Source organism: Microchirus variegatus, assembly GCF_963457635.1.
Source record: "Microchirus variegatus genome assembly, chromosome: 4".
NCBI lineage: Eukaryota > Metazoa > Chordata > Actinopteri > Pleuronectiformes > Soleidae > Microchirus > Microchirus variegatus.
This window is the reverse complement of record NC_139805.1, coordinates 19376060-19389254: the sequence shown is the minus strand read 5'-3', so window position 1 is coordinate 19389254 and position 13195 is coordinate 19376060.

The following is a 13195-nucleotide window of genomic DNA, read 5'->3' as shown; positions in this document are numbered from 1 at the left end:
CAGGGACTGCAGCAAATGTTTGCCCACAAAGACGTCTCTTTTTCCAGCTGAACACACTCCACCGTTTGCACCTTGCAGTGTATTTTCTTGGTCCATTAATAGTGAGTGGTTATAGGGAATTTATGAGTGATTGTGATTCGTCATGTGATATTTCCTAATTTTGCAAATGGATGAGGACTGTGGTGTCAGGGATGTAATGCAGTAATGTGACACCATGGATAATGAGAGTTGCATGTGATGATGAGGGCAACCCTCTTGACGTATTTGGTCCAGTAGTTAATACAATGTGTTACTTTAGTCAGTGGGATTACAGTGGGCTACAGTGGCAGGAAATATGTGATAGCATATCAGAGGAGCCGCTTGCATGTGTGTGTGTATGTTAGAGGTAGACTGGAGTCCAGTTATATCAAAGCTGTGTCTGTACTCGCTCCCTGAATCCCCTGTCAGTGGAAACTCAGTTTATCTTGGAGCTAAAAGAGACTGGTGAATTATTAAAGCTCGCTGAAGCTTCACTCATAGAGACCCAGCAGACCACCGAGACACCACAACACACACACATATGGACAGAGGCCAGTCCAGTGTAACCCCCACAGGGTTACCATGCTCCCAGTCGTGACACATGAAGAATGTCTACTACTACTCATGCTCAGCAAAACTGGTGATTTCTGCTGATTGCAGTAGCAGATGGACTGTGCTTTCAAACAACCTGGCACTGGCGGTGAATTTGCTCAATCATTTTATAGGCAGCTTTTACTACAGCGCACAAATATCACCTCACCTGGCTGCAAATGTGTAGCTTTTTAAACCTTCATTATGATGCGATTTCTTAAATTAGATAACGAGTGTATGGAAGATAAAAGACATGTTATACATCACAGCTTAACAACAACTGACAATATCATTTGACGAGCTTGAGTAGTTAGACCTCTATGTGCTATAAACATGTAGGTGGATTGAACAAGATCCTTTTAGTACGTTTTTTCCAGTTGAAAACAAGCAAGTTCAGAGAAAATCAAGCTGTGGTTTACCATGCCCAGTGGTTTAATTAAGCTGCTAAACTGGAGCTCGTAGCGTCGCTCTTAAGCAGGAACACGGAGCCATTTGTGCCACCTAGATGAGCTGATTCCGTTAAGTGTCATCTTCACCCCCCCATTCTCATAATAGAGTGGTCTAATTCTACGCCCAACTTCATAAATCTTCTATTTCCCTGCAATGCTGGCCATTGCTGCATTGCAGACTGAGAAGGATCAGGTTTCTCCCACAGGTTAGTCAATTTATGCTGAATCGTGAGCTATTCATTATTAATAACATTTTAATAACCTGATCCCTAGGTCCTATATTTTAACCAATTACTATTATGGAGCTACTAAGCACTGCAGCAGCATTGCCATTTTTATGCTCAGTGCATGTAGAATATTAATGATGCTAAAATGGTAAAGGTAGCACTGTTTTATCATAATATTATTGATGTACAGGGCTTTCCATAGTGGAACAAGTTAATCACAGAAATGTTTATTGAATTACCTTTAAAAGTGTTTTAACCTTGAGGCACTTATTGCACAAAAAAATGTTCTCAGTTATGGGCTAGTGTTGTTTGATCGAGGTCTAATCCTGGGGAAGGGAATCCTTTTACTCTCAAGGGACATTTCAGATTTTAGAACATCCTTTGAGGGACACAATCAGCTGTATTACTTTGACTTAAAAACGAAAACAGTGCTAATGTGTCAGTGCTCATATATAAAAGCTGCTGGTGTTTATTTTTTGGTGTCTGACTTAATCACATAACATTACACACTTATCTTGCTGTCATGATAAGTCAATTATGTTGGTCCAAGGTGTAGATAGTGGGCTCCTCCTGAAGCCAACCAGGAAGGTTGAATATATGGAATAGCTACTATAGGGTATACTTCCTACTTGATTCACAACATCACTTAACATTTCCTGTAGAGTAAATGTCTCAAACACCAGTTTTAGGTCTTCTCCAATAACTCAATGTTGATTTTGTAAAATATATTGAGAGGAAAGCGGTTAATGAAGAAAGCCACATGTGAGTGTATGCAGGTGATGCAACTGCTGTGTTTGCACAATGTCAACATGATGCTGACCAAATTGCGAATCTGGAGGCTTCAGAGTGGGAGCTCAGATTCTTAACTGAATAATAACTGCCCCTTGCCATGGGGTCATAGGGCTAGGGGTTGGTCATAGGTCAAGCACCAGGATAATGAGCATACTACTTCCCTGAATGTGTCTTTATCTTAAAATGACAATGAATCCATGATATTTTATTTTTAGTACAAGAATTATGGATTGATTAATAAGATGCAAGGTTTGGCATCTCATACTTGACCTGTGGGTGAGAGGGGCCATAAAAACGCAGAGCCCTCATCGCTAATCTATTTTTGCAAGCCAGTGGCATTCAGCATTATCAGGTATGTGTGGTAGCCTCTATTGACTGCTGCTATAGTCAAGCTGGCATTCATTATCAGGCAGGTAATAACACAGAGCGCTGGGTCTAACTCAACCGACAGTGGACTCATTAATATAAACAGGACCCTAAACCCAAACTCAATTTACTTGAAAGCCTCTTTGGTGTAGGGGTTCAGTGAAGAGTATTTGCCCATGTGTGTGTGTGTGTATGTGTGTGTGTGTAAGAAACGTATTAATCATTCCTCTGCCACAGCCCAACACACCAATACACAAACATTGCCGAATGTGTGTGTGTTACAAAGCTCCAATTAGATAGCTGATCAGTAGTGTGTATATTTAAAGAGAGTCACTCATTTCTTTCCCTCCCCACCCCTATTCATATCTCTGCCATTAATGAGTCCAATTAGCAAATGCAAATATTTACCTCGAACTAGCGTTTGTGATTTATCACACTGATCACTTTTAAAACAAACAGTCTTGGTAATTTTTGTCTGCATATGTGTGCATGCTCTCGTGTGTATGTGGCTTCTCTCTCTTTATTCATGCAGGCACATAAGCTCATTAGGGCCTCCTGTAGAGCAAGATCATCAGCTATGTGGGGAGAGGAATCAAGAGAGGAGGAGAGGGAACATCACTATATTCTTTACTCTAATAATCCCCTATACAGACACACACACACACCCATGTATCAGTCATTGATTTAGGGTGTGCAATTGTAATGGTACCACTCCACCACCATCAGATTAATGACACCCAGACATTGCAGAAGGCAATGAAAAGAAGAGGGGGAAGAAGAAGGAGATTAAATAAAGGGAAACAGAGAGATGCTCTTTCCACAAGTTATTGCTGAAAGGTTCTTTAATGTGCTGCATATACGTTTTTACAATATCAATATATCATTAGCAAATGTGTTATGATACCTTGATAGACTTTGCATGAATAAAAGTGAATAATAATTATAATTAATTGTTTTTTTTATAACAAAGTATTAGTGTTTCTTTGAGCCTTTGCCTTTTTACTCTAATCTGTCCCATTATTCCTTGATTCAGCACTATACACAGAAAAGTGAGAGGGTTGGACTCGCTCCCAGTTTACGTAGGGCAAAAAGTCGCCAGACCATCGCAGGGCAAACACACAGAGACAAAACAACTATTCACTCTCATATTCGCAGCTACAGTCAATTTAGACCTGTTTTTGGACAGTGGGAGGAAATGGGGGAGAAAACCTATGTGCACATAGGGAGAACATGCAATCCAACTGTATTCAGACCCACAGTAACAGCGCTAGCCATTGCTCTGCCCTGTGGCCCTGTGGAGAAGATTTATTTATTTCTCAAAAATCCTGTCACGTTTCCTGCTGCAGTCCAATTTCGCTGCGTCTGCCTTGCTCTTGCTCTTTTTTAGCCACATTCTTACCTCCTCAGGCCCTGCATTTTTAAGAAGCCCTGCAGTCATTGCTACTTCCCATCTGTTATATGTCCTTGGACTTTTCTGCCCGTCTTGTCACCTAACTCACAAAACCACTTTCACCCTGTCCTCTTTTTTTTTTTTTTTTTACTGTGGAATGACCTGGCCTGTTCACCTGCACACCTGTCCTCATTTCCTCATTAGCATTGTTACCCCACTGTGAATGTGTGTGTGTGACACCTCCATAGTCAAATACAAAGCCACAATTATTATAATTTTTTTAAACATACTTGAAGCATTTTTCCCCACATTATCTGTATTTAATCTCAATCTTTTTAGTTCTTTTCGCCATTTCTTTTTTGGGGGCACGGGGACTTGGCATATAAGGTGCTAGTTCTACCAGCTGAGTTATCCAGTGGCCTTCTTCTTTCTTCTCCATCACACACACACACACATACACACACACAGAGGCACAAAATAGGCACTTTCTGTGTTTGCAAGGTGATTTTGTCAGAGAGGTTTCTTCCGATCCAACTCTGCTCCAGTATCCTGTTTCATGTGAGCTGCTCATTCCTGCCTCTGCTGCATCCATAAGCACTTCAAGTGAAGCCGCATGGTTTGCAGTGAGCTTGCCTCCAGCCAGCCTACCAGGCATCTTTCATTAAATCTGCTAGTCACTGCGCGGAATCCAAGTCAGCTGGTGTTGGGCCTGTGAGCTTGAAACCTACCCTCCATTAGGCTAGACTTTCAGATCAACATGTCAGTAAAGTCTCCTCGCACAATCTGGGACTGACACACAAAACCTTTGGGATCTTTAATGGCATTATAAAGAATATCGACTATTTGGAATGCTGAGTTGATATATATTTATTAAGGATGGGACTTTTTTGTCGACAAATCGATCGACAATCGACACGTGCGCACCTCGACAAATAAATTACGAGTAAAAAAAGTCGAAGTGTCACAACCAAGTTCACAACCACGGAGGTTGAGGAAGCTGTGCACGAAAAGGTGATCCTGCTGTCCAGACTCATTTGCTCTGCGCTTGATGGTGCGCGCGTCACCGGCTCGTTCTCTCGAGTGGCTGTGTGCGTCCGTGTGTGTGTGTGCAGTGCGAACGAGGTTGCGCTTAAGTTTAGGACGGGGGTGGGGTACATAACACAAGCGCTACACAAATGAAGACGGCATCTCACCCAGTCAGGATCACTGTACTTCACTCTGGTGGACACCTAACGAGCGCAGGTTCAAAAACCTGAGCCGTCTGGCGAGTGGCGACACATGCGTTCCAGCGGAGAGTCCGCTCTTTTTTCTTTTTTTTCCCCCTCATATTTATTACCGCTGTTCTGATGGTCAATAATGGACATTACAGCCATGTTTTTGAGCCTAAAATGAAGTAGTACAGTGTAGATTAATTTCCACCCCCGCGTTGCTGCTGTTGCTGCAAAATTTGACCAAGGACCTCGACCATCGACTCTAAAAATGTGTGAAATTCCCAACCCTAATATTTACATGGCCGTACTTCAAACTGTGACCGCATGGTTTATCTAAAGGTGTATAGTTAGTATATCTATTTATTTTAATTATATATATTCTACCCATGTGAGACTTTTCAGTCAACTTTTTCGTAAAGTCAAAAATCCTTTAAAACTTTGACTTAAACCTAGAAGTTTGGCAAACGTGACATGCAGTACATCATAATGTATGTAAAATATTTAGCTATAGGGAAATAATTTGGAAGCCTCTTGGGAGAAGAGATAAATCTCAGTGAACACACCGTTGTACTGCTGCTACTCCATTGGTCACCAGAGAGCAAATATGTGGGAGTTCATGAGAGACTAAATCAAACATTAATATATTCAAAGGAGTGTACCAATTACTTTTTATGATTATTTCTGACCTGGAGGTGTGTGTGACGAATGAGAATTGGTTTTGCATGCCCTGCCGTGAATGTGCAACCGTGTGTGTTTGCATGTATGTGTGCTCGGATTTCAGGGCTGCAGCGTGATCATCGACAATGTTTTATTCATTTGAAAGTCTGTCACTGGTTAATGGAAAAAGGATATGTGACTCCATGAGCATGTTTTGTTGTACCTGTATTCCTGTGTGTGTGTGTGTGTGTGTGTGTGTGTGTGTGTGTGTGTGTGTGTGTGTGTGTGTGTGTGTGTGTGTGTGTGTGTGTGTGTGTGTGTGTGTGTGTGAGTGTGTGAGTGAGTTAGCTGGGGTGAGGATAACCGCTAGCACTCACTGTTACACTGAGCCATGAGCCATGATAGCTCTGATGTAAGCCGTAAGCTAGACTGAAGATCGGTAGCTAACATGGAAGAGCAGAGGAAAGGTCTGAGACAGAAATTAGATTTTCTGATATTATTTGAATATCTTTTCAGGAATGTAACATATTGAACAGGTCAATGTGCTGATTGTACAATATGTTGATGTTATTGCCTTCATAAGTCCAGACATTGGTAGCGACGATGAAGGATGAAGAATAATGGATCTAAACAAGATAATTATGGCAGGAAATTACAACATAACAGACGGAAACAAGATCATTACAATACAAACAAGAAGTAAATTAGTCCATAACTTCCTAATGACTTACTGTTGCTTTAGATGCAAGACCTATCTGACATCACATGTTAAAATGGAGGAGAGACTGACTTTGGCAGAGTACAATCTAACTGCTCCTGGGGTAGTGGACGCCCTGCTGCTTTATTCCTGGGTTCGAGTGTGAGGTTATCTGTGCAGCATCTTTTCCATTAATACAAATGTTTGCAGGTTCCCACTCTCACTGTTTTGTCATCTACTCCTCCAAGGAGGTAGCATCAACTAGTTTCCCATAACCAGATGTAGCAGTGAATATGCCAACTGGGGGTTGAAGAGGACAAACAGAACATTTTCTGGAGCCGGGAATTCGGGCAAAAAAACCCAACAATATTTATTTTTTCTGGGGATTTTGAGGAATAACGATACCCTTTAACAAAAGATTTTAATTGTTTAAAGGTGAAGTAAGTAGTTTATAGTGCCATCTAGAGGAGAGGCTGAAATTTACAACAAAGAACTGCTCCTCTGCTCACCCCCTCCCTTCCCTGAGCGCTACGGTATCCTCAGCCGGTCCTCGTCGTCTTTCTCCGTGTCAGCAGATGAGGTTCGTGAGGCGAGGGAGAGGGCGAGCTACCGCGACCGAAGCAGACGAAGCGGAGAGAGTGGAGGCGGGACTTCCGCTACAAGTCAAGCGACGCTTGATTTGTTCTCTCCCATGGGTCTACACAGGCTCCCATAGAAACATGGTGTCGTGGCAATGCAGTAGCGGCCCTGGACCATGTTATTTTACATGACTTTTTGAAACACTACGAAAATGAAACAAAGAATATTATACAGCGACTAGACAATGCAGGAGCACATAATATGTATACAAAAGTGGATTTTGGGTTATATAAACCCATAAATACTATACAGTGTCCCTTTAATTGTTGTTGCTTACATCAATGGACACGATGTTTCAGGAAAACTTATTCTTCTTTAAACTTCATGGGTAAACATTCATATGCTCTACTGATGCTATAACCACGTGTCACGTGGCTAACATGTGTGGCAGCCAGGAGGATCCTAGCGAGAGGTCATGTTATCATGTGACACTGAATCTGCAGCAAGGACATGCTGCCTGCATTCAGGGAAGTGTGTATTCTTTCAGTGCGTCAGTTTTTGCAAAGTCATTTAAATACTCAACATTACCAATTGCACATATTTTAAAAAAACAGTCACAATACTATCTTAGACAATATATGTCTTGCCCACCTCTAGCCTGGAGGGCAATGTGCTTGCCAGCACTTGGACAGATACGTTTTTGGAAAGTTACATCACTTCTGGAAGTTTGCATCATTTGCCCTGCAGTTCAGCTTTTGGGAACTGGCACAGTCTTCTTCACTTAGACAGTCCAGATGGCACTCACAACCTCCAAGATGCCACACACAGTTGACTGTGTTGCTAAATACTTTTGGTCCTGAATGAGTGAAATGTAGCCATACCACTGTATCAGGCTGTATGCCTGTCTTCCACTAAATTTCATTCTCTGTGCCGATGGAAAGCTTTGGCTTGTCATTCTAAAGTACAGCTCAAACAGCTCACAGTTGGACTGTGTTCTGTTGGAGCTCTGTAAAAAAAGCACAGCTTTTATCCACAGAATGCACTCACACACACTCTGCAGTGGCAGATGCCATGTTGCCACCACTGATGTGGTGCATGGCTATTGCTGCAACACTTGACTGTGATAGACAATGCCCCAACTTTACTGAAAGTCAGCAGCGTCCTGGTTTGTCATTTTTATTTTCTATTTTGCATCACATATTTTTCAATCAGTCACCTAGGTCACATGATTTGTGTCCCTAGTTGATGACATCATCAGTGTGCATATAGAATGTGGTTAATTTACTGATAGACTCAAATTACCAAATACAAATGGATTGGATTTGCTAATGTTGTTGCTTCTTTCCAGACTAAAATGTTTGCTTCCTTTTCGACTAAAATTTAATTAGTCAAAGCCAACATGTGGTTATTATGGTCATTTCACTTTTCACATTTCACAGTTGCAGAAAGCTGGCGAATCAGCGTCTCTGTCACCAGAGAGGAAAGAGTTGCCTGTATATTGTCTCCATTTTTTGGCTGTTTTTACACATTGAGACAAAGACTCAAACAAGTGTCATCCTAAATGCAGTTGTTCATATTCTGGTGTTCATGTACAACTGCAGTGTTTTTTATTTAAATTGTCAAAACACTATTTTAACATGCAAAGTGAACTGTAAATACCTGCCAGATATTGAAAGTTATTCTCGAAAAGTGGGCCCTTTTATGGTCAAAATAAAGACATTTTGAGGCTTAGGTGTTAAAGGGTTAAAAGTTTTTTTTTTGCGTTAAATTAAAAAAATAGCAGATTTTATTGTGGCTGTGTAAGGCTTAAATAAATGCCTTCCAAATTGTGCTGCGTGTTGTTTTGATTTTATGCTGCATGAGCCTCTTTTGTGTCTGAATGACTGTGCGAGCAGTACCAGTTACCCTTTGATCTCAAACGCTCATCTTGCTGACTGCATACGTCTCAAATATGAACCAAAGGGAGATTTTATTTTCAATTACTTCACAAATTCAGCATTCCAGGACTGCGCCTCATCTACTTCCTCACCCATTCATCCCCTGATCTTACCCTAACACTTTCTCTACCCCTCTTTTCTTTGTCACTCAGCAACCATCCGTAATTAATGAGCTTTTACAGTTCAATCTGATCTACCTCAGGATTGGACAGCTCTGATAAGCCGAATGGAATATACACAGACGCGCTTCTCCCTGCTCAGCACGGCCTGGAAATATAATTACTCGAGAATGAATACACACAAACATCCACACACTTAAACACATTGATGGAGTAAGCCCTGGTTAATACCAGTGTTTTTCCTCTCCTCTGCACTAATTAGAAATGTACTGATGAGAGCCATTTGTTTGGAAGTTGACTGCACAGTGCACTTGTTGTCATTATTCAGAGACTCAGAAACTTAAATCTATTTAATGATGCGCTTTAGTGAGTATATGTGTATATTAATGACACGCTCTGATGCTTTTAATGAGTATGTGACTGTAGCAGAGAGACAGAAATCCACACATAAATATTTCTCAGTCAGTCAGTGCTTCAATGTCATATCTCTTCTCTGCCAATTGACACACTTGCATATCAATCTGCCCCTGTGGCCACACTAGACAGCTGTCAATAGAGTGCTTAAGTGGCTTTTCATAACTTCATCACCACAGAGGGAACAGAAACTGTATTCAGCTGTGTTATATGACAAGATGTCTCGATGTTTTATCCAGCACACAAATCTCAGTATTTAGATCGTGAGAAGTCACAGTTCAAATCTCTGTATGTGCTTATTTGACATTGTGAAGACATAAGAGCATAAGCACATCCTATACATGCACTCATTTAGTGCAAGGGAGAAGCAGCACAGTCAGGTTTATTGCTTGCTGTGGCCATAGCAACAGCCCTAAGTGGAGATGGAGATGACATTTTTTTTTTTTTAGTGGTGATTCACTGAATGTCCTTGTTCAGATGAGAGAGGAGAGCCGGGGATGAAAACAGTCACGTTGAAGGATGGAGGGGAAGGCAGGAAAGGTGTCGAGGGCTGGAGGAAATTTCAGAGGAGACTGAGCCAAGGCTTTCTTTCGTATCCTTTTAGCTGTTCGCTCTACACGCTGGCACAGCTCTGTGACAGACTCTTTATGAGTTTGTCATTTTCTTCTCTCTGCCCACTTTAACAGTGGCTGCAGCCACAGCAAGTGTTAGGAGTTGACCGAAGAGCATTGTGAACATGTGGCTCCCTGGGATAATAATTTACCAACACCTCTCCAACCCAAGCCTGTCTGATACAGTTACTGCTGTCTCTTCGTTTTCCTTTTTCACCCTCTTTGCTCCCAATGGGTGACACTCCACTTGACTTCCCCCTCCCACTGTTTATGTGCTCATCTCGTCTTTCCCTCTGTGTGGGTGTCTGTCTGGGGCTAAACTGTGTGTTAGGTAGGGCTGAATAAGCTGCTCTTTGTCAGGGCATTAGGCTCTGAGAAGATGAATACATTAAATGATAAATGCTAGTTATGAAGGTGTTATGTGGATTAAGATTCATCCCCCAAGACCCACTTCTCTGGCATTTTGTGTCTCTGATGTCGGGTCTGCATTTATGTTGTGCATTTTGGGGTTTCAAGGGTCAATCCATCCAAATTACAAAAATGCTTTACCCTTTCATGTTGATTGTGTCAAGTTTTATCATGTGTTGGTCATCTTCAATACTGAATTCAATGTATTCCTTTAGTGACAAAGCACTTGACAAAGAATTGAAAACACAATAAGCAACAAATATAATATAAAATAATGGTAACACTTCAGATTAGGGAACACATATTCACCATTAACTAGGTACTTACTAACATATATAAGTCGCATACTAGCTCTTTATTCGTAAATATTAAGCATGTATCAACACGTTATTCCACCTCTATTACGACATGAATTAAGATTTTTCCTACATAAGGTGTTAATACGTGCTTAATATTTACTAATAAAAGGCAAGTATGCTACTTATATGCATGTTAGTAAGCACCTAGTTAATGGTGAATATGTGTTTCCTAATCTAAAGCGTTACCAAAATAATAGAATAAAATAAACAATAAAATTAATGCAAAACGAGAAAATTAGTTTTTAAATGTGTCTTAAAAGAGGACGATATGTTTTTCGCCTCTGTTTTCTAGAAGGCCATTCCACAGCTATTGGCTCAAAACTGAAAAGGCTTGTTCTCTTTTGGTTTCATAGACAGACCATGGAATAACCAATCATGTCAGAATGTGGTTTTTATCAGATCTAGATCAGTTTAGTGCTGTCCAGATGCTGATCGGATCACTCGGGACAGATGTTGATACATGTGGATGGGGATAGAGATATTTTAAAACCTGGACAATAAAACCAAACTTTGTCAAGATTTTACTATTACAGTAAGACACTTAAGGCCATGGAGAGCTAGCAATGATCAGATTTTCATTCCTCAAGGACTGTACTTGTACCTGGAGCATTTGTAACTGTATCCTCAGGGGATCATGAAGGAAATAGTTCTTTTCATTCTGTGTGCGCAAACACAATCGCCTTCCCAAGAGTGACGAGATGCAATCGGATGGAAGATGTAGTCTGCACTTTAGTGCAAACATGATTTGTCTTTTTTTGAAGGTAAATCACTGAGGCAGGGAGTCTAATACACTTCACTTAAGAGAGGATTCTGCTATTAGATGCAATGTGGAAACTGTGAGTAAGTGAGTGAGTGAGCGTGAGGCAGAGCGAGAGCAAGAGAGGCGGACGGGGAGGGGGGGCTAGGTTGCTGACTCGGAGCTCTGCTGCGGTGAGCTTTGAGCTAGCGACTCTCTGAGCTGTGTGTATGTCTCTAGGCTGCTGTAGCCTAGCCATGTTGTAGCCTTCCTTCACTTCTTCCACAGCTGTCAGCCAGCAGCTCCAGTGTGATTCAGCTGCAGTTCTAGGCTCTGCTGTCTTCAAGTGTCTCTGTTCGCAGCTGAGGATTTTGATGCCCTTGGAAGGATACTCTCTGTCTCTTTTGGGCAAATCAGAGAGAGAAAGAGAAGAGACAGAGGGAAAGAGGAAGACAGGAGAAGGAAGAGTGATAGCAGAGACCAGTAGTGACCTTCGAGGCGTGGTGGCAAAGCGGAGGAGGAACCGGGGACGTGTGCAAGATCCATCAGGTGTGTGTCAGCACTTAAAGGGATGAGTAAGTCTACTGTGAGTTTGAATCTGTGTTTGGTGACTGTGCGTGAAACAGTGGGATGAATCCTCTTATATGTGAAATTTAAAATTATGTTAGAGGGAGGTATCTATAAACATATAATTTCATACTGAAATTCAGTGTTTCAGAGAGACGTGCGGAGCTTAAGGAGAAGAATTGTAAAGGTAGATACATATGAAGAGATATACAGTATATTCTTATAGATATAGAGATGCTGATATAACTGATAACTATGATTGTTCATCGAGTATAAAAGACGTGTGTGTTTTTTCTCACTGGGTTTGACTTGGCAAGTGAGAAAACGTCCGTGCTGGACAGTATAAACCACTGTGTGCTGGGCACTGCCTCGAGACTGCTCAGGATAGAAAAGAGAAGCATGTTTCTCAGCTCTCTGGGTGTGTGTGTGTGTGTGAAGTGGTTTTTCTATGGTACCTCTATTGTACATCTTTTTAGTGGCACTGTTGACCTTGTGTCCTCATTGTAAATGGATCGTTTGTGTTACAGGGAGTTGGCCTTCAGTTAAGGTGCAAGTTACAGCATGCAGTTACACAATGTGAATTATACAGTATATACACCTTTTCCCGTTATTTAGACTCAGAGCATGGCACCTATTACGGTGGATGGAGGAAGGATGGAGGTTTACAATCCCCTCAATTAAAAGGCTGGAATTCATATCCTTTTTTTTCCCAGTATGTGTTCTGCTGGAGTGGCTTCGAGAAAATCTTTCGATTCACAGTCGGTGCTGGAATACAGCTAAACCACACTCATGTAACTGTTGTCATGTCTGCTCTGCTCAATAGCATAAAAAAAGCAGAAGGATAAATCAGTCCTCACCACCTGGATGATGTTTTGGACGTGAGCCCAGGGCCACATACAGTTCTGCTCATTGTCCTTGAGGTTGAATCAGTCATTTTAGATATTTACTGATTAATAAACTGAAGTTAATTAGCCTCCGTCCTGGAGTGCGGATGCCACTGACAGCTAAGTAGAGAGAAGGGGGTCGTGGTGGGAGGATGAAAAGACAGGGAAAGAGCAATTAAAATG